Source organism: Chiloscyllium punctatum, chromosome 3 (assembly GCF_047496795.1).
Source record: "Chiloscyllium punctatum isolate Juve2018m chromosome 3, sChiPun1.3, whole genome shotgun sequence".
Lineage (NCBI taxonomy): Eukaryota > Metazoa > Chordata > Chondrichthyes > Orectolobiformes > Hemiscylliidae > Chiloscyllium > Chiloscyllium punctatum.
Window position 1 is genome coordinate 70,892,974 of NC_092741.1, and position 22,228 is coordinate 70,915,201.

At 44.1% G+C, this 22,228-nt stretch overlaps 1 protein-coding gene across 1 annotated transcript in view; it reads right to left on the minus strand.

Moving 5' to 3' along the window:
• Nucleotides 1-22,228, minus strand: part of klhl32 (kelch-like family member 32) — a 307,588-nt gene that overhangs the window by 238,939 nt on the left and 46,421 nt on the right. The gene's annotated exons all lie outside the window — the stretch shown is intronic.

Below are 22,228 nucleotides of genomic sequence, written 5' to 3' on the forward strand. Positions count from 1 at the left end.
TAAACAAAAATGGTCTTCATGCAGAAATAGGTCACTGTCGTTCCCTGACATGCTCAGTGCCCCTGCCCAACAGCAAATACATCAAGTGACTTCTGACTGAAACGTAGCCAGTAAAAATCCATTGAGATTTCATAGTGACTGAATCTTGAACCACAAGCTGCTGTAGTTCTTGAAATATGTATTCCTGTAAATGCTAAGCTAAATGCTGAAGCTTGGTAAGGCAAAGAAAAAAATAATAACATACACTATGAAACTCATGATATTGTACATAATTGGTCAGGAGTGTTTAATTTCAACCATAGTAACAAGTGTTAAATTTATTCTTTCATCATTTATATTATTAAACATCAGGAATGAATAGGGGAATTGGAAATCAGGCAGGAAAGTAATGTTGAAAATTCAGATTGGTCATCATCTTCTTAAATGGCTTCCATCTGCTCTTATTTGTTTATGCTCAATGCTTATTTATGGACAAGGAAATCAAACAAAATTGCCAACCAATTGGCAATTGGATTCCGCATCCTCAGTGGGGCCAGTACTATGGGAAGCTGAAGTGTGAAAACAGTGTGCACAGACAGGGCTATTGCCATGTTCAATGCAGTATCCTATCCGGAGAATGGAGTGATTGACTGTAGGTGTGTCACACATATACATCTGAAATTGCTGCATTGAACAGGTCATGAATTCAAACACTCTCCAAGACTGGTTTGATACACTTGCTGCAAACTTATAGCACAGGTCCAGTGAAAATTGTGGCTTTTTCCACTTGTTTTGAGCATGCTTTCCTGCACTCTGGCAGCAAAGTCAGGTGACATACCGACATACAAAACTGGAACAGGTGTAGGCCATTTGGCTCCTTGAGCCTGCTCTACTGTTTAATAAGATCATGGCTGATCTGATTGTCCTTTAACCCCATTTTCTAGCCTACCTCCACACCTTTTAGACTATATTTAATCTACAAAAGAATTAAGAGTCTTGAGTGTATGCAGGTTTCCACTTTGTGTGGTGGAGAACTGGCAAGGTCAACAATCTCTTAAGGAATTCCTCTTCACTTCCATCTATCATGATAGATGCCTTATTTAGAAGCTGTGCCCCTATCTTCACATAAGGTAGAAACACCGTATTAGCATCAATCCTGTCAAGTCGCCACCGAATCTTACATTTCAATGACACCTCTCATTCTTCTAAATTCCAAGAATTATAGGCCTGCTTAACTTTCAAAAATAATACATGCATTTCAAGCATCAACCTAGCGAACCTCTCTGAACTACTTCTAATCAAAGTACATTTCTCCCAGAGACCAAACTGTATAGTATTGTAGCTGTGATCTCAGAAAAGTCCTGCGAAAGTTTTAGGAAGACTTCCCTATTAATATATGCCATATCCCATGTCAGAAAGGTGAATATTCCATTCAACATCTTTCTAATTTGCTGTATCTGCATACTACATATTTGTGATTCATGGACATTCAGACTAATCTGTACTACAGAATTCTGCAGTCTCTCCCTATTTAAATAAGGTCATTGCTTTTCTGTTTTTTCCACCAAAGTGAAAAACCTCACATTAATTATACTCCAAATTTTTTGCTCATTCACTTAAGCTAAATATAGTCTCCTTTGCAGGCTTTGTGTCCTCCTCAAACCCTGATGCCATAGATTCCCTATGGCGTGGAATTCCCTATGGCCATTCGTCCTTTCAAGTCTACACAAATTCTCTAAAGAGCACCCCACCCAAAACCAGTCCTCTACCCTATCCTGGTAAACCTGCATTTACCATGGTCAACCCACCCAGCCTACACATCTTTGGATTGTGGAAGGAAACCAGATCACCCAGCAGAAACCCAAGCAGGCACAGGGAGAATGTGCAAACTCCATAAAGTTGCCCAAGGGTGGAATCAAACCTGGGCCAGTGATGTTGTGAGCCACCATACACCCATATGTCTTTTGCAATGTCAATAAATTTGGCTACAATATATTTTATCCTTTCATCCAAGCTACATAAAGTTGATTATAAACAGGTAAGACCCCTTACAGATATCTGAATTAGGAGCAGAAGAGGGTCAATGGGGAGGTGACCACCTAGTGGTATTATCACCGGACTGATAATCTAGAGACTCATGACAATAAATACCCAATTATCAAAGATATTTAAGGTTGAGATAGATAGAACTTTGGCCTCTCAGGTAATCAAGGAAGATGTGGAATTGGCAGGAAAATGGTTTAAGTCCAAGATCAACCATGATCACAAAGAATGGTAGAGCAGCCTCAAAAGGCCAAATGATCTGCTCATGTTTCTGTATTCTAAGTGGAGTGAGGTAGATAAGCAGCCAGTGTTCTTCCCGGGGACTGGGATTCCCAACAGTATAGGGAGACATCATCTGCACATGGCCCTGCACAACTCTTCCAAAAAACATGCCGCATCATGAATGTGAAGTTGTTTTGAGTATGTTTCAAAGTTAATATTTTTCAAAAGGACTTCAGTTTTGACAGATTGTAGAAAAATTGATTTATTCCCAGTTAATTGGAAATACCATCCCAACAGTCACTGCAGCAGAGGGCAGATCAGTTTTCCTTTATGTGAACCCAAAGAGAGCGATGGGTCCAGATGGAGTACCAGGCCGTGCACTCAAACCATGCACAGTTCAACTGGCAGAGGTCTTCCCGGACATCTTCAACCTCTCCCTGCAGGAGGCCACTGGCCCTGACTGTTTCAAGAGGGACAACACCATCTCTGTGCCTAAGGGGGCTCATGCAGCATGTCTCAATGACTACCACCCAGTGGCTCTAACTTTGGTGGTAATGAAGTGCTTTGAAAGGCAGGTCATGGCATTAATTAAGTCCAGCCTCCCCACTACTCTTGATCCACTCCAATTTGCCTTTTGGACCAACAGATCCACGTCAGACGCCATATCACTTGCCCTTCACTCCTCCCTAGAACATCTTGACATCAAGAACTTATATGTAAGAATCCTACTCATTGACTACCATTCAGTCTTCAACACTATTATCACCTCGAGACTGATTACTAAACATAGTCCAAGATTACTAAGCCCCATTCACTGCAACTGGATCCTCAGTTTCCTGACCCACAGGCCACAATCAGTGAAGACTGGAGACAATATTTCATCCTCACTAACACTCAACATTGGAGCCTCCAGGGGTGCGTAACCACTGTACTCATTGTATACCCATGACTGCGTCGCCAAATACCAGATGAATGCCATTTACAAGTTTGGTGATGACACCATCATAGTCGGTCGAATCTCAGATGGTGATGAAACAGATTACAGACAGGAGGTGGAAGACCTAGAAAATGGTGCACTGAGAACAATCTAGCTCTCAATGCCAGCAAAACCAAGGTACTCATTATTGACTTTCGGTGGGGTGTTATTCATGTCCCCCTAGATATTAACAGTACAGTGGTGGAACGAGTGGAGAGAGTCAAGCTGATGGGAGTGGTCATCCACAATAAGCTTTCTTAGACTTTTCATGTAGATACGCTGGTTACAAAGGCCCAACAATGTCTCTTCTTCCTCAGGCAGCTGAGAAAATGTGGCATGACTGCGAATATCCTTGCCAACTTTTATAGGTGTGCCATTGAGGATATTCTGTCTGGATGTATCACTACCTGGTATGGCAACTGTACCATTCAAGATTGGAGATGGTTCAGAGAGTGGTGAACTCAGCCCGGGCAACCACAAAGGCCAACCTCCCAGCTACAGAAGCTACCTACCAGGCCCTTTGTCAAGGAAAGGCCGCCAGCATTCTCAAAGATCCATCCCACCCTGGCAATGTTTATCTACAACCTCTACCATCAGGGAGAAGGTACAGAAGCCTGAACACACGCACCAGCCAGTTTCTCAACAGTTTCTACCGTACTGTTGTTAGAATACTGAATGGACTCACAAACTCTTAACATTCGCCTGTACCTGTGTTTTTGTTTTTGCCACTATTTACCTATTATTTACTATCTATGCTACTTAACTATGTGATCTGCCTGTATTGCTCACAAGACAAAGCTTTCCACTGTACCTCGGTACACATGACAATAAATTCAATTCAATTCAATTCTGGAGTGATTCCTTGAAAAGTGGTTGTTAAAAAAAAATCAATGTAAGCGTATTTTGTTTAGAAAGCAAGACTTTGTTGAATCACATGATTGGTGATAACTGTTTGCTTTGTAGTAAAACACTATTAGGTCTGTTTGAACACTGACTGGGTGGAGAATGCTTTAGTATCTGGTCTTCAGCTAGAGTTAAGAAGCCTGAAAGATGGACATACCCAAAATATTCTCTCTTTTCTGGAAAGAAAACCCTATCATCGAGGATAGGATGAAACCAATTTATGCTTCTGAAAGATTAATTGCAGGTACATCTCAATATTGCATTTCCCAATTTCCCAAGCAAACTGTAAGATTCCCGAGGCAGCAGGATGTGATTAGTACTCAACCACATATGCCATAACATCAGGATGTCAGACTTTTGATAATATACTTTACCCACTGGCCTTCAAAATAACCTCTTGGCCAAAGTCTTCTTTCTTCAGAAAGCCAATCACTGAAGAGAACTCTGCCTTGAGGGAGAAAGAATGTGTGCGCGCTAGTGCATCTGTATTTTGTGGATATTTTGAGAGATAAACATTTATATTTCTATATTATAAACTGCAACCAATCATTGCATCTTCATTGAATAAGTTCTGCTTTGTTAATAAAGCCATGCGTTTATTAAGAAACTTGGTCTTTTTTGTTTAAAAGTTAATAAGATTGTTAATTTGTCATTTTGGTAATTAGAAGTAGTTTCTTGAACTTTATGTTGTGACCTGTAGAATAATGGGAGGAGAGTAACAGTACACTTCTTCATCCTTGGTCATAAAATTAAACAGAACACTAGGTCAGTAAATCCCCATTATTCTGGCAACTACCCACAAAAACTACATCTGAAAGCATTCTGCCATTCCCATTATCTTCAGGACACCAAAAGCTGGAGGCTGGCCACCTGAAGACAGCCTGATTATGTAGCTGACAGCAGCCATTGTCTCTCACTCAGACATAGAGACAGACACAGGACACTAGGAGTGCAATGATATCTGTGCTGTGCCAGGTACATCATGAAGTAAACTGTTTGCATGCTTGCGCATTGGATTCACTGCCTGGATCATTCATCAGGGAGCCCACACAATACTTATTGACTGTTACTCTGTTTATCTTTTGCAGCCTGCACAACCTAGTTATGATGGGGACTCAGCCATTGCCATCTGACATAGAGGCGGATCCTTGGAGGGAGAAGGATGAGGATGAATGTAAGGTGGAAACATCTGGCACATCCTCTCATTAATGTTCACAGAGGAGGCAGCTATTTGGCCCATCATGCCCCACTGGCGAATGTAAGGACTGCAGATGCTGGAGATCAGAGTCAAGAGGGCTTATGCCCGAATTCTCCTGCTCCTCAGATGCTGCTTGACCTGCTGTGCTTTTCCAGCACCACACTCTCAACCATCATGCGCCATGCTGATCAACAATGATTTGACTATACTAATTTTCCAATGTTTGGCTTCAAGACTTGGAAGCTACAACAACATAAGTGGATGTCTAAATACTGCCTAACGTTACGAGAATTTCTGAGTCAATCATATTTTCAGTCAGAGTTCTACATATCCACCACCTCACTGAAAAGAAATTCTCAACTCTCTACCTTGCCCCAAATTTATGCTTCCTAAACATTGATCCCTCAGTTAACAGAAAATGTGCCCTCCTATCTACTTAATCTTATACACCTCTAAGAAAAACAACACCAGGCTATCTAACTGTTCCAATTCGTTCAGACTCTCCAGTCCAAGCAGCATTCTGTTAAGTCTGTTCTACACCCTATCCAATGCAATCACAAATGTTGTGCAATAACCAGATCATTATCCTGTTCCAGCATAACCTCTGCTTCCTGCTCTCAGCCAATTTTGGATTGAAAATGTCACTTCACCTTTTCTTCAGACCACATGGCTATAGGTGCCTCTCAGATTCCTTACCTCAGGATAATAGCTCTACACGTACACTGCTCCTCTACTGTCCATCCACTTATGGCCACTCATTGCAGCATTGTTGGCTAGAATCTTGCCACTAGCAAAAGCCTTGCTGAAACATCTTCCAATAACTTCGCTCTCCCCCTTGTTTTAAAGTGATCTTCTTTTTCCAAAGTTCGAAAAAATGCAACAGCTTATAAAGCAGTAACTCCTGCTCCAAACAAAATTTAAGGAAATCAGCTCCAACACTGAAAAAACCTTAATAAAGGAGCAGCTCTTCCAGCCACAATTTTCTCCCATCCTCCAATCTAGATTACTCAGAATCCATTTTAAGAGTAACAAGGGAGAGAATAGGATCCCTTAAAGATCAGCAAGTTAGCCTATATGTGGAACCACAGAAGCTGGGCGAGATACTAAATAAGTATTTTGCATTAGTGTTTACTGTGGAGAAGGATGTGGAGGAGAGAGAAAGTGGGGAAATAAATGGCGACATCTTGAAAAAAGTCTATGTTATGGAGGTGGTGGTGTTGGATTTCTTAAAATGCATAAAGGTGGATAAATCCCCGGAACCTGATCAAGTGTACCATAGAACTTTGAGAGAAGCTAGGGAAGTGATTGCTAATGTTAGTTTGCTAATATGGTGCCATTATTGAAGAAAGGGTGTAAGGAAAGGCCAGGGAACTATAGACCGGTGAGCTTGACATCAATGGTGATTAAGTTATTAGAACATATTTTGAGGGACAGGATTTACATTTATTTGTAAAGGCAAGGACTGACTCGGAATAGTCAACATGGCTTTGTGCACAGGAAATTATTGAGTTGTAGATGTAGAAGAGGATTGATGAAGGCAGAGTTGCGGGCATTGTTCATATGGACTTCAGTAAGGCATTGGACAAGGTTCCGCATGGTGGATTCGTTAACAAGGGTAGATCATAAGGGATACAGGGAGAACTAGGCATTTGGATACAAAATTGGCTAGAAGCTAGGACACAGAGGGTAGTGGTGGAGGATTGCTTTTCAGACTGGAGGCCTGTGACCAGCAGAATCCACAAGGATTGGTGCTGGGTCCACTGCTTTTGGTCATTCATATAAATGATTTGGATGTAAACATAGGAGGTATGGTTATTAAGTTTGTAAATAACCCCAAATTGGTGGTGTAGTGGACAGCGAAGGAGGTTACCTCAAAGTACAAAGGGACCTTGATCAGATGGGCCGATGGATGAGGAGTGGTAGATGAAGTTTAATTTAGATAAATATGAGGTGCTACATTTTGGAAAGGCAAATCATGGCAGGACTTATACACTTAATAGGTCTCCTGGTGAGTGTTGCCGAACTAGGTGGCATGGGTGTGTAAGTTTGTAGTTCCTTGAAAGTGGAATCACAGATAGACAGGTTAGTGAAGAAGGCATTTGCTATGCTTGCCTTTATTGGTCAGTGCCTTGAGTAAAGGAGTTGAGAGGTAATGTTGCGGCTGTATAGGCCATTGCTTAGGCCACTTTTGGAATACTGCAATCAATACTGATCTCCTTGCTATAGCAAAGATATTGTGGAACTTGAAAGGGTTCAGAAAAGGTTTACAAGGATGTTGCCAGGGTTGAAGGGTTTGAGCTATAGGGAGAGGCTGAATAAGCTGGTGCTATTTTCCCTGGAGCGTTGGAGGCTGAGGGATGACCTTATAGAGGTTTATAAAATCATGAGGGGCATCGATAAGGGAAATAGTCAAAGTTTGTTACCCAGGGTAGATTAGAGTACATAAGGTTAAGATGAGAAGGGAAAGATTTAAAGGGACCTAAGGGGCAACTTTTTCACACAGAGGGTACTGCATATATGGAATGAACTGCCAGAGGAAGTGGTAGAAGCTGGTTCAGTTACAACATTTATAAGGCATTTGAATGGGTCTATGAATAGGAAGGGTTTAGAGGGATATAGGCCAAATGTTAGCAAATGGGACTAGATTAATTTAGGATTTCTAGTCGGCATGGACGAGTTGAACTGAATGGTCTGTTTCTGTGCCATACATCTCTAAAACTAAGTTTTTTTAATTATACAACAATAATTTTACTATTCACACTAATGCATTTTCTTAACTTCTGTCTTTTTGGTGACTTTTCCTGCTTAAGTGTTCTGATGCTACAGTGTATCTGTGAAAATCTGCTGAATTTTAAATAGAGAATTATATTTTAGTCTGCTCTCAAGGTACGTGCAACCTTGAAAGCCTTGCTTTGGATTGCACTTCCCCACCACTGTGCAACAATTGAAGCTGGGTCTTTTGCAGACACTGAATCTAGCAGGGCCCACCATGTTCTTCTGGAGTTAGCCACCACTTTCAAACTGGAAAAAAAATTGCAGCAATTCCTCTCATTGACAGGCCTCCAATGCATCAGGCTGTGTGCATTCCTCAGGCTTTTCAAGTAACTTGCCTCATGCAAGTCATCACCTCCATCTTTGTAGGACTCATCTGTGACCTTGCCTTTTGAAGGACTGGCACCATAACCAGCCTTGTTCATGGCTTTTGGCTGTAGCCCATTCATGCCCAGTGACTCACCATCTGCAGGTCCTGCTGTTGAACTGCCCTCTGAAGTTCACACAGTATGACCTGCATTACTGGTTCCTCAAAGTTTCAGATCGTGAGGTGTTCTTCCTCAGAGATCTGATCTTCTAACATCAAAATGCATTAAAAAAAGTGACAGGAGGTTCAACTGAGGAAAATGGAAGGGGGGACTTGAGAAACGCTTACAATTTGCATATTCTAACAGATTGCAAAACAATGGTAAAATGAAATTCCAGATAGTAAGCACAGCAGGAAAATGCCTTCATCCTGGATTGATTCAGTGATGGCATTCGCTGATTACTGTCAGTCCAAGGATGTGAAGATATGCAAACAGTTTTATCACCATTACTGGTATCATATCCTTCTGTTGTGTACCACCTTGTTTTGCGAGAGAGACAAAAGAATGTCTGTGAGTGTGGTACAATGTGCTTGGATGACGTGTCTGCTGTAGCTGATTACCTGGTTCTTAACTGCATGGCAATGAAGTGGAGAATACTGGTTTGAATGCTGGTTGCTAGAGATGTTTAGTAAATGAGAGAAATGGATAAGCTGTATTGGACAGTTTATGAGTTTGTCCTGCAGGCAGTAGGGTATGGCATTTGAAAATGCATTCACTGACTTTGACTCCTGTGTATAATGTCGCTGAATATCATCTGAGACCAGATTCCTGTCATGGGTCCCTGTGGCAACCCGCTCCAACTGGCTTTTGCACTTGCAGAGCAGGGAGATTTTTTTTCTGCTTTCCACTTTTTGCACCAAGTCCTTCAAAGACACTATTCATGCATACAAGAATCCAGGAGTATTTTCTGTGGTCAGCAGCCCCATAAGCTCAGATTGGTATAAAGATAAACAGGGAGAAAGTGATGACTGCAAATGCTGAGATCAGAGTCAAAGAGTGTGGTGCTGGAAGAGTACAGCCAGTCAGGCAGCATCCGAGCAGCAGGAGAGTTAACATTTTGGGCATAAGCTCTTCATCAGGAATGGGACTCTGGCTCGGAGGGCCGAAGGGAGTGTTCCTATGCTATAATTTTCTTTGTTTTCTATTAACAATCAATATCCAACTTCCAACATCTGATTTTAATATCTTCATGGACGATACCAAATTTAAAAAAGACAAGTACTGAAGTCATAGAGTCCCAGAGATGTGCAGCATGGAAACAGACCCTTCGGTCCAACCTGTCCATGCCGACCAGATATCCTAACCCAATCTAGACCCACCTGCCAGCACCCGGCCCATATCCCTCCAAACCCTTCCAATTCATATACCCATCCAAATGCCTCTTAAATGTTGCAATTGTACCAGCCTCCACCACATCCTCTGGTTGCTCATTCCATGCACATATCACCCTCTGCATGAAAAAGTTGCACCTTAGGTCTCTTTATATCTTTCCCCTCTCACCCTAAACCTATGCCCTCTAGTTCTGGAATCCCCGACCCCAGGGAAAAAACTTTGTCTATTTATCCTATCCATACCCCTCATAATTTTGTAAACCTTGATAAGGTCACCCCTCAGCCCTGGACACTCCAGGGAAAACAACCCCAGCCTGTTCATCCTCTCCCTGTAGCCCAAATCCTCCAACCCTGACAACATCCTTGTAAATCTTTTCTGAACCCTTTCAAGTTTCACAACATCGTTCCAATAGGAAGGAGACCAGAATTGCACGAAATATTCCAAAAGTGGCCTAACCAATCTCCTGTAGAGCTGCAACATGACCTCCCAACTCCTGTACTCAATGCTCTGACCAATAAACAAAAGCATACCAAACGCCTTCTTCACTATCCTGTCTACCTGCGACTCCACTTTCAAGGAGCTACGAACCTGCACTCCAAGGTCTCTTTGTTCAGCAACACTCCCTAGGACCTTACCATTAAGTGTATAAGTCCTGCTAAGATTTGCTTTCCCAAACTGCAGCACCTCACATTTATCTGAATTAAACTCCATCTGCCAATTCTCAGCCCATTGGCCCATCTGGTCCAGATCCTGTTGTAATCTGAGGTAACCCTCTTCGCTGTCGACTACACCTCCAACTTTGGTGTCATCTGCAAACTTACTAACTGTACCTCTTATGCACGCATCCAAATCATTTATGTAAATGACAAAAAGTAGAGGGCCCAGCGCCGATCCTTGTGGCACTCCACTGGTCACAGACCTACAGTCTGAAAAACAACCCTCCACCACCACCCTCTGTCTTCTACCTTTGAGCCAGTTCTGTATCCAAATGGCTAGTTCTCCATGTATTCCATGAGGTCTAACCTTGCTAATCAGTCTCCCGTGGGGAACCTTGTCGAACGCCTTACTGAAGTCCACATAGATCACATCTACTGCTCTGCCCTCATCAATCTTCTTTGTTACTTCTTCAAAAAACTCAATCAAGTTTGTGAGACATGATTTCCCATGCACAAAGCCATGTTGACTATCCCAAATCAGTCCTTGCCTTTCCAAATACATATACACCCTGTTCCTCAGGAATTCCCTCCAACAACTTGCCCACCACCGAGGTCAGGCTCACTGGTCTATAGTTCCCTGGCTTGTCTTTACCACCCTTCTTAAACAGTGGCACCACATTTGCCAAGTTCCAGTCTTCCGGCACCTCACCTGTGACTATCGATGATACAAATATCTCAGCAAGACGCCCAGCAATCACTTCTCTAGCTTCCCACAGAGTTCTTGGGTACACCTGATCATGTCCTGGGGATTTATCTACCTTTATGCATTTCAAGACATCCAGCACTTCCTCCTCTGTAATCTGGATGTTTTGTAAGATGTCTCCATCCATTTCCCTACAGTCTATATCTTCCATATCCTTTTCCACAGTAAATACTGATGCAAAATATTCATTTAGTATATCCCCCATTTTCTGTGGCTCCACACAAAGGCAGTCTTGCTGATCTTTGAGGGGCCCTATTCTCTCCCTAGTTACCCTTTGTCCTTAATATATTTGTAAAACCCCTTTGGATTTTCCTTAATTCTATTTGCCAAAGCAATCTCATGTCCCCGTTTTGCCCTCCTGATTTCCCTCTTAAGTATACTCCTACTTTCTTTATACTCTTCTAAGGATTCACTCAATCTATCCTGTCTGTACCTGACATATTCTTCTTTCTTTTTCCTAACCAAATCCTCAATTTCTTTAGTCATCCAGCATTCCCTATACCTACCAGTCTTCCCTTTCACCTTGACAGGAATATACTTTCTCTGGATTTTTGTTATCTCATTTCTGACGGCTTCCCATTTTCCAGCCGTCCCTTTACCTGTGAACATCTGCCTCCAATCAGCTTAAAACACCAGCAATGGTTCTCCTTCAAGATCCTCCACTCCACGCTTGCAGCAATGCGCCGGCACCTAACCTCTCTCCAGTCATCCCTGCCTCAGCTGAGGGCCACACTCTCTCAGAATTGCAAAGGACCCACTCTGTACTACATCCTCAGGAGAATTCATACTCTCAACAAACAGTATTTCAATTCCATCTCAAACATCAAAAACTGTAAGTACAACAAACGTTTATCCACCCACCTCCATAACCAGCGCTCCTCAAACATTCCAGAAGATTCCCCTGGCCTCGGAAACGCCATTAGCCATGCAGCTGACGCAGCTACCACCCCCACGCTGAGTGATGATGTCACTTCCGCCCACATCATGGCCACTCCCACAGCCACTTCCGGCCCTCACATCATCACTGATGCCACACGCTCAGTGACTTCCACCACCCCTACTGCCATGATCACCACCACTTCCGCCTCCACCAGCGCCACTCACCTGCATTCTGCTGACACGCCCCCCACAAACCCCACTGTCACTATCCCCACACCCCAGAACCCCGAGGGCAACATTACCCCAGCTCATGCCTCCACCCCCATTCCCCCCACCATCACACCCACTCCAGGTACTGGCTCCGACCCCACTCCCAGCTCCACACCCACACCAGATCCCAGCTCCCGGCCCTGCCGAGTTTTCACCATCCCTCCAGACCTCCCACGAACGAGCAGTCCTCAGCAAAGGACTCACCTTCATACCCTTCCGTCCACGCATCAATGAATTTAATACACGACGTGACATCGAACAATTCTTCCGTCGCCTCCGCCTCCGAGCTTACTTTCACAATCAAGACTCCCGCCCACCTTCCGAGGACCCCTTCGCCCACCTCCAACACACTGCATCCGCCTGGACACCCCGCGCTGGCCTATTACCTGCCCTCGACCTCTTCATTTCCAACTGCCGCCAGGACATTAACCGCCTTAACCTGTCGTCCCCCCTCTCCCACTCCAACCTCTCACCCTCACAACACGCAGCCCTCCAATGCCTCTGCTCCAATCCCAACCTCAGCATTAAGCTAGCGGATAAAGGGGGCGCAGTGGTAAGTCTGGCGCACTGACCTCTACACCGCTGAAACCAAATGCCAACTCGAGGACACCTCTTCCTACTGCTCCCTCAACCATGACCCAACCCCCCATCACCAAACCATCATCTCCCAGACCATACAGAACCTCATCACCTCAGGAGATCTCCCACCCACAGCTTCCAACCTCATAGTCCGGGATCACCGCACTGCCCGGTTCTACCTCCTTCCCAAGATCCACAAGCCTGACCACCCTAGCCGACCCATTGTCTCAGCATGCTCCTGCCCCTCTGAACTCATTTCTACCTACCTTGACACTGTCCTATCCCCCCTAGTCCAGGAACTCCCCACATACATTCGAGACACCACCCACGCCCTCCACCTCCTCCAAGACTTCTGTTTCCCCGGCCCCCAAAGCCTTATCTTCACCATAGATATCCAATCCCTCTACACCTCCATTCGCCATGACCAGGGCCTCCAAGCCCTCCGTTTTTTCCTCTCCAGACGTCCCCAACAGTACCCTTCCACTGACACTCTCATTCGTTTGGCCGAACTGGTCCTCACCCTTAACAATTTCTCCTTTGAATCCTCCCACTTCCTCCAGACCAAAGGCGTAGCCATGGGCACACGTATGGGCCCCAGCTATGCCTGTCTCTTTGTTGGCTATGTAGAACAGTTGATCTTCCGTAATTACACCGGCACCACTCCCCACCTCTTCCTCCGCTACATTGATGACTTCATTGGCGCCACCTCGTGCTCCCGCGAGGAGGTTGAGCAATTCATCAACTTCACCAACACATTCCACCCTGACCTTAAATTTACCTGGACTATCTCTGACACCTTGGGCGGCACGGTGGCACAGTGGTTAGCACTGCTGCCTCACAGCACCAGAGACCTGGGTTCAATTCCCGCCTCAGGCGACTCTCTGTGTGGAGTTTGCACATTCTCCCCGTGTCTGCGTGGGTTTCCTCCGGGTGCTCCGGTTTCCTCCCACACTCCAAAGATGTGCAGGTCAGGTGAATTGGCCAAGCTAAATTGCCCGTAGTGTTAGGTAAGGGGTAGATGTAGGGGTATGGGTGGGTTGCGCTTCGGCGGGGCGGTGTGGACTTGTTGGGCCGAAGGGCCTGTTTCCACACTGTAAGTAATCTAATCTAATCTAAAAAACCTCGCTCCCCTTCCTGGAACTCTCCATCTCCATTAGTGACGACCGACTTGACACTGACATTTTTTACAAACCCACCGACTCCCATAGCTACCTGGATTACACCTCTTCCCACCCTATCTCTTGCAAAAATGCCATCCCGTATTCCCAATTTCTCCCAGGAGGACCAGTTCCACCATAGGACACACCAGATGGCCTCCTTCTTTAGAGACCGCAATTTCCCTTCCCACGTGGTTAAAGATGCCCTCCAACGCATCTCGTCCACATCCCGCACCTCCGCCCTCAGACCTTACCCCTCCAACCGTAACAAGGAGGGAACGCCCCTGGTGCTCACCTTCCACCCTACAAACCTTCGCATCAACCAAATCATCCACCGACATTTCCGCCACCTCCAAAAAGACCCCACCACCAGGGATATATTTCCCTCCCCACCCCTTTCCGCCTTCCGCAAAGACCGTTCCCTCCGTGACTACCTGGTCAGGTCCACACCCCCCTATGACCCACCCTCCCATTCTGGCACTTTCCCCTGCCACCGCAGGAACTGTAAAACCTGTGCCCACACCTCCTCCCTCACCTCTATCCAAGGCCCTAAAGGAGCCTTCCACATCCAAAGTTTCACCTGCACATCCACCAATATCATTTATTGTATCCGTTGCTCCCGATGTGGTCTCCTCTACATTGGGGAGACTGGGCGCCTCCTAGCAGAGCGCTTTAGGGAAATTCTCCGAGACACCCGCACCAATCAACCAAACTGCCCCGTGGCCCAACATTTCAACTCCCCCTCCCACTCTGCCGAGGACATGGAGGTCCTGGCCCTCCTTCACCGCTGCTCCCTCACCACCAGATGCCTGGAGGAAGAATGCCTCATCTTCCGCCTCAGAACACTTCAACCCCAGGGCATCAATGTGGACTTCAACAGCTTCCTCATTTCCCCTTCCCCCACCTCATCCTAGTTTCAAACTTCCAGCTCAGTAACTGTCTCCTTGACTTGTCCGGACTTGTACGACCTGCCTATCTTCTTTTCCACCTATCCACTCCACCCTCTCCTCCTTGATCTATCACCTTCATCTCCTCCCCCACTCACCTATTGTACTCTATGCTACTCTCTCCCCACCCCCACCCTCCTCTAGTTTATCTCTCCACGCTTCAGGCTCACTGCCTTTATTCCTGATGAAGGGCTTTTGCCCGAAACGTCGATTTCGCTGCTCGTTGGATGCTGCCTGAACTGCTGTGCTCTTCCAGCACCACTAATCCAGTATTTGGTTTTCAGCATCTGCAGTCATTGTTTTTACCTTTTTGAAAGTTCTTGTTTAATACTGTCAAAATTGGCCTTTCTCCAATTTAGAACTTCAACTTTTAGATCTGGTCTATCCTTTTCCATCACTCTTTTAAAACGAATAGAATTATGGTCGCTGGCCTCAAAGTACTCCCCCATTGACACCTGCCCTGCCTTATTTCCCAACAGCAGGTCAGGTTTTGCACCTTCTCTCCTAGGTACATCCACATACTGAATCAGAAAATTGTCTTGTACACACTTAACAAATTCCTCTCCATCTGAACCTTTAACACTATGGCAGTCCCAGTCGATGTTTGGAAAGTTAAAATCCCCTACCATAACTACCCTATTATTCCTATAGATAGCTGACATCTCCTTACAAGTTTGTTTCTCAATTTCCCTCTGACTATTGTGGGGTCTATAATACAAACCCAATAAGGTGATCATCCCTTTCTTATTTCTCAGTTCCACCCAAGTAGCTTCCCTGGATGTATTTCCGGGAATATCCTCCCTTAGCACAGCTGTAATGCTATCCCTTATCAAAATGCCACTCCCCCTCCTCTTTTGCCTCCCTTTCTGTCCTTCCTGTAGCATTTGTATCCTGGAACATTAAGCTGCCAGTCCTGCCCATCCCTGAGCCATGTTTCCATAATTGCTATGATATCCCAGTCCCATGTTCCTAACCATGCCCTGAATTCGTCTGCCTTCCATGTTAGGCCCCTTGCATTGAAATGAATGCAGTTTAATTTATTAGTCCTACCTTGTCGCTGCCTGCCCTGACTGTTTGATTCACTTCTGTTCTCAGCTGTACCCATCTCAGATCGATCTCTTTCCTCACTATCTCCCTAGGTCCCACCCCCCCACCTTACTAGTTTAAATCCTCCCAAGCAGTTCTAGCAAATTTCCCTGTCAGTATATTAGTTCCCTTCCAATTTAGGTGCAATCCATCCTTCTTGTACAGGTCACTTCTACCCCAAAGGAGATTCCAATGATCCAAAAATGTGAATCCTTCTCCCATACACCAGCTCCTCAGCCATGCATTCATCTGCTCTATCCTCCTATTCCTGCCCTCACTAGCTCGTAGCACTGGGAGTAATCTAGATATTACTACCCTCGAGGACCTCCTTTTTAAATTTCTACCTAACTCTCTGTAATCTCCCCTCAGAGTCTCAATGTATTCCCTTCCAATGTCATTGGTTCCAGTGTGGACAATGACCTCCTGCTGGCCCCTCTCCCCCGTGAGAACATTCTGCACCCTCTCTGAGATATCCTTAATCCTGGCACCAGGGAAACAACACACCATTCTGCTTTTTCTCTGCTGGCCACAGAAACATTTGTCTGTACCTCTGACTACAGAATCCCCTAATACACTTGATCTCTTGGAAGCCGACACACCCTTCGTTGCATTAGAGCCAGTCTCAATACCAGAAACTTTGTGCTACGCTTCACTGAGAATCCATCACCCCTACATTTTCCAAAACAGCATACCTGTTTGAAATGGGTATATCCACAAAAGACTCCTGCTCTAGCTGCCTACCTCTCTCACCCTTCCTCGCGTTAACCCATCTATGTGACTGTATCTGAGACTTCCCCCCCCCCTTTCTATAACTGCCAATCATCACATACTGTTGCTGTTGCAAATTCCTCATTGCTTCTATTTGTCTCTCCAACCGATCCACTCGATCTGATAAGATTCGCATCCAACAGCATTTATGGCAGATATAATCCAAAGTAACCCTTAAACTCTCTTTAAACTCCCACATCTGACAAGAAGTACATATCACTGCAAAGGCCATTTTTTCTCCTTCACAATCTACAGACCCAGAAGATAACACCGTCTTATTCCTCTACAAACACTGCCCAAGGTTAAATTAATAGCTACGGCTTATATTTTAAGTTTAATCAAGAGACTTATCTCCAAAAACATATAATCAAGAAAGAATCCACTGTACCCACTACTGCAGCCTTTCTCTTGGACAGACTTAAAATAAGATTTAACTTATCTGATTCTGTGCTATGAACTTCGCCCAACAGTTCCTCCAAGATTAGTTGTGAATTTCACTATTCGTTAATTTTCCCAGATGTATTCCGATGTCCAGCGATACATGAATACAAACAGCAAAGGCGGTAACTGTGCAGGTTTTCTTTCTCTCTCTCTCTGCTGCACTGTTCTCACCATGTGCTTCCTTTGTCTGCTCTTCTCCCTTTTAAACTGCTGTTGTTTTGACTTTTTTTTCCCAAAGTTCCAAACTAATGCAACAGCATAAAAAACAGTAATTGCTGCTCCTGGAATTCGAGGAAATCACCTCCAACACCTAAAATACCTCAAAAAAAAAGGAGCAGCTCTTACAGCCAGAATTTTTTCCCATCCTCGTGAAATGGCTGCTGTGATCCATTGACTATGTTGAGCCAAATTCTTAAAATCATCAGTAAACAAAGATCAGTCTGAGCTAAAATCATCATTATGAAAGGCACTGAAATTCAGATCTGTATCTCATGATTGAATAAAGTGTTTCTGAATATTGGGAGGTAAGAGATTAGCTGGTTGGCCAGTTTGAGATGATTAAACTTATGGGTGTACATAGTACAGAAATTAATTAGACAACAGGGTAGGTATCTAGAAGGGCATATAGCTATACAGTAGGCTCGAAGCTTGATGTAGGAATACACTTGACATAGGCATTTTAAGAGTTAAAACAAAGTACTCAATGTAAGCATTAATTGGACTTCTCTAACCTCAAGGAGACAAGAGTACTTTAAACAATTCAAAGAGATATAACCAGAATAATGTTACCAAAGTGGAACCTCTTTTAACACTTTAGAAAGATAACCGTTGCATATGGAAACCTGTTTGAATTGTCAAGATAAAAGGTGACTGGATGAGGGTACAGCAGGAGCTCAAACAGGCTTAGAATGGAAAGTGTTTATCCCAAGCAGGGAATGGTCTGGCAGTAGTTAGCACTGATGCCTCACAGTACTAGGGACCCGGGTTTGATTCTACCCTGGGGTGACTCTCGGTGCAGAGCTTGCACGTTCTCCCTGTGTCTGTTTGGATTTCCACCGGGTGCTCTGGTTTCCTCCCACAGTCCAAAGATGTGCAAGTTGGGTGGATTAGCCATGCTGAATTACCAATAGTATTCCAGGACGTGTAGGTTAGGTGCATTGGCCATGGGAAGTGCAGGATTACAGGGACAGGGTAGGGTGATGGGTCTGGGTGCGGTGTTCTTCAGAGGGTCAATGTGGACTTGTTGAGCCAAACGGCCTGTTTTCACACTTTTGGGATTCTGTGGATTCCAACGAGACAGATCTTGACAATATAATTGTCTCATCCAGTCCACTGTCATGTGACAGACTGTACAGTGAGTAATAAGCATAACTGCAACAGAAGAAAAGTACAGTGCATGCTGGAGATCTGGAAAAGCAGGAAGTGCTGGAGAAATGTATCAGGTCTGGCAGCATCTGAGGAAAACAAAACAGAATTAGTATGGAGTCCAATATGATGCATCTTTGGAAAGGAAGCATAATGCAAATAACCATCATGTATATTAGCATACAGAGAAATTTTAACAGAACAGTTCTCTTGAGCTGTATCGATGTATGAAAACTTTCCTATTTGCATCCTCCCTTCCCACTATCAATGGCCCCAGATAGATGTTCCATGTGAAGCAGTGACTTGCCAGCACTGAATTCAATCTAGCCTACTGAATGTGCAACTCACAATGTGGTCTCCTCTACACTGGGGAGACAAAAACACAAACTGGGTGGCACTTTGAGGAACGCCTCTGCTCCATCCGTAAAAATAACCCCAAGCTTGCCTGCCTTTTCAACACATTACCGCGTTTCCATGCCAATATGTGTGTCTCAGACCTCCTGCAGTGCTCCAGCGAAGCCCAACATAATCCAAAAGAACATCTCAGCTTCCATCTTGATACCTCACAGCTCTCAGAACTCAACGTTGACAATTTCAAAGAATGAACACCTTTCTCCATATTCAGTACTTCCAGGTCCTGCTATGTATTATCCGGGTTATTTCTAGCACATTTGCAACTATTCCCACTTTCCATGAGCACTCATTCAGCATTTCTCTCTCCCAGCTTATCAGCATTCTCTTTGCTTCTGTTTCTCTCCCTCTATCTCTCTGGTCGCCATTTTCATCTATTCAATCACTTCTTTCCTCCGGTCCCTATCAATAGCATAAATGCCACTACTTCCCAGCTACTTTCAGTTCTGAAGAAGTATCACTGGACTTTATTTTTAGATTAGATTCCCTACAGTGTGGAAACAGGCCCTTCAGCCCAACCAGTCCACACCGACCCTCTGAAGAGTAACCCACCCAGACCCATCACCCTCTGACTAATGCACCAAACACATGGCCAATTCGCCTGACCTGCACATCTTTGGACTGTGGGAGGAGATCGGAGAACCCAGAGGAAACCTACACAGTCAGGGAGAGAATGTGCAAACTCTACACAGACAGTCGCCTGAGGTTGGAATTGAACCTGGTGCTGTGAGGCAGCAGTGCTAACCACTGAGCCACTGTGCCGCCCAAAGAAATGGAGCTGCAGTAAACCTGACATAATTTGAACATGCAACCATCTGATCTGGAGTCAGACACGCTACCGTTGCGCCACAACACACAAACTGTTTCTTTCTCCCACAGATGATTCCAGACCTGCTGAGTTTCTCCAGTACTTTGTTCTTGTTTCAGATGTTCAGCATCCACAGTGTTTGTTTTATTTTATGCAGTTACTTGTGTTGGATGACGTATTATTCAAGTAATTTGATATCAAATTGTCCGACCAAACCCTTAAAATGCCTATGTCAAGTGCATCCCTACATCAAGCTCCTAGCCTATTGTATAACTATATGCCCTTCTAAATACCTACCATGTTGTCTAATTCATTTCTGTACTATATACACAAGTTAATCATCTCATACTGGCCAACCAGCTAATCTCTTACCTCCCAATACTCAAAAACACTTTATTCAATTAAGAGATTAGATTAGATTAGATTCCCTACAGTGTGGAAACATGCCCTTCGGCCCAACCAGTCCACACTGACCCTCTGAAGAGTAACACACTCAGACCCATTTCCCTCTGACTAATGCACCTAACACTACGGGCAATTTAGCCTGGCCAATTCACCTGACCTGCATATTTTTGGACTGTGGGAGGAAACCGAAGCACCTGGAGGAAACCCACGCAGACACAGGGAGAATATGCAAACTCCAGATATAGATCTGAATTTCAGTGCCTTTCATAATGATGATTTTAGCTCAGACTGATCTTTGTTTACTGATGGTTTTTGTTCACATGTATCTGTTCAATGTCTGTAGCCTGAATGAGAGGAACTGCTAAACATCATTAAATGTACATGAGCACATGGGCTAGTGACGAAGCTGAACTGTGCTGTCAGAGTCATCAATTTGGTTGTAACCTTTAATTTAGCATTGCTACAATAATAGTGTAGAGCCAGTTTATTATACAATTACAGTTGTTAGATTATTAGAGGGTGCTGACTTCTAAATTATATTGAGCAAAGAAATGTTCATTTTACATTTGCTTTGAAATTAAACCATTGTGACAGCAAAATAGTTAAGAATACAAGGACCGGGGTAAATAGCAATTGGCCAAAATATTTTCCCAAATTCAAATTCCTGACTCAGAGGCATCCGCTCCTCGTGAGATCTTGTTGCTCCAGTGCCTGTCCCATATCCCACAGATTAAGAGCCACGTGTAGTTTTAGTATCACCCTAAGCTATACTCTTGAAACACCCAGCACCCACACCAAACCGACAGACATAACATACAGTGATACACACGAGCCTCAACACCAGTTCAGTAATATTCAATGGCCAGTGAGCTGCTCAAATTTCTGCTTCAACCCCCAGGGCCCAAAGGCAACTAGTGATAACTAGCATCCAGCCTCCACATATGAACAAGGTGAATATAAATCAATCATCTAATATAGGACTTGCTGAGATTCCTGCCTCCTGAAAGGAAGCCAATCTCAAAACCCCCAGAATATCTACTGAAAAAGGAGAGAGAAGATTGGACAGCAATGAAGCAATATTAGCAAATACAACAGGTAATCAAATAACAGAGAGGATGTGAAAGGTGAATTGGAAGATACATCAGAAGCAGGCGGTTTGGGACTGGGGTATTACTGTGGATGTCCATGCCTTGATTATAATTATTTCTCATGTATTAGGATGCAACTTGCATGCCAAGTTGGACTCATTAATGAGCATGGAGTTTGCTGCTGGCATAGATGCCAAAAAGAACAGATTGCATCTCTTCAGATTGTTCCCAATCAGATAGGGTTTCTAGGGAGGTACAGCTCTACAAACTAATTGGAACTCAAAAACCTAACCTACCAACTGACTACTACAATTGGGCCACCAGTGATAGTGGCTTCCTTGGACATGGACAAGGACTAAAAGGGGAGACTGTGGTGCACATAGGTACAGAAATTAATTACACATTAGACAAATATAAAAGCGCATATAGATATATAGCAGGCTGGGAGCTTGGTGTGGGGTGACACTTGATTTCTACAAAACTTTAAGATGAGCTTCCTCACTATCATCCAACTGCTCATTATCTTTAAAAAGTGTCAATTGTTTATAAACTATAAATATGTCATAGACTTTTATATTTTTCCACACTAGGTTTGAATGCAACACAAAAATCGTTCCAATATTAAATTGATTAATGCCAGAATAAATACACAATTATTCTGCATATTCAAAGCAGATCTATGGTTCCACTGATGTACATCTGTCAAAAGAATAATAAAAAGGAATTCTTAAATCTTGATAGTGCTTGTCCCAACCACCGGACCTCTCGAAGTTCTTTTACAGCCAAAATTTTGAAGTGTTAAACTGTCATTA